Raw genomic sequence first — 1,266 nt, 5'->3', positions numbered from 1 at the left:
CTTGTCCTTCTAGATGGTAGTGGTCTTGGGTTTGGAAGGTGCTATTGAAGGATCCTTGGTGAATTCCTGCAGTGCATCTTGTAGATGGTACACACACTGCTGCTACTGTGCGTCGGTGGTGGAGGGAGTGAATGTTTGTGGAAGGGGGGCCGATCAAGCAGGGCTGCTTTGTTCAAGAAGGCGTCTCACCACCACCTTCTCAAGGGGTAATTAGGGATGGGCAATAAATGCTGACCTATCCACACCCCAGTGAAATAATTGAAAAAACTCAAAGGCACAGAGATTAACGAAGGACTTTGCACTATTATCGTGACATTCACTTGCACAGGAGATTGTGAGTCGCTGTGTGGCCAAAGAAGTACACAGTAAGCTCCCACAAACAGCAATGCGATAATGACCCAGGTCATCTGTTTGGTTGTGTGATGTGGATTGAGGATTAATATTGGGCCTCAGGACACGGCAGAGAAAACAGAACCTCCCCGGCATCCTTCTCCCAAAAGCGGCTGTGGGATCTTAGACGTTCACAAGCGAGAGCATATGGGAAACGCTTTGCTGCCCTGTTAACACGAGGCAGCACCTCTGACAGTGCAGCACTCCCTCAGCACTGGCAGGTATTCTCTCAGACTTGAGTTCCACGATCCAGGCCGACACTCCCTCCGGTGCCAGTACTGAGGGAGTGCTGCACTGTCGGAGGGAGATGTATTTGCACTAGGATTTGATCTCCATAATTCAGGCCGACACTCCACCCGGTGCCAGTACTGAGGGAGTGCTGCACTGTCGGAGGGAGATGTATATACTCTCGGACTTGAGTGGAAGTGTTAACTTGGATTATGGGGCTCTCTACCTCTCTCTCTCTCATTCTTTCTCTTTCTGTTTCCCTCTCTCTCTCTCACTGCCCATCTATTACTGTCTGTGTCTCTTTCTCTCTCTGTGTCTATCTCTGTCTTTCTGCTTCGGCACTCTCTCTCTGTCTCTCTGTCCCTCTCTCTCCCTCTCTCTCTCGCTTCTGTCCTCTCTCTCTTTCTCTCTCTCTGTCCCTCTCTCTCTCTCTCTGCCTTTCTCTCTCTCTCTCCCTGTCTCTCTCACTCTGTCTCTCTCTTTGTGTGTGTCTCTCTCTCTGTGTGTCTATCTCTGTCTTTCTGCTTCTGTCCCTCTCTCTCCCCCTCTCTCTCTCTTTCTCTGTCTCACTCACTCTGTCTCTCTCTTTGTGTGTGTCTCTCTGTCTCTCCCTCTCTCCTTTCAGACTCCCTTTAAACCTCCCTCCGT

The sequence above is a fragment of the Carcharodon carcharias genome, chromosome 39 (genome assembly GCF_017639515.1).
Source record: "Carcharodon carcharias isolate sCarCar2 chromosome 39, sCarCar2.pri, whole genome shotgun sequence".
In the NCBI taxonomy this organism is placed as follows: Eukaryota; Metazoa; Chordata; class Chondrichthyes; order Lamniformes; family Lamnidae; genus Carcharodon; species Carcharodon carcharias.
Note: the sequence above shows the minus strand (reverse complement) of the source record.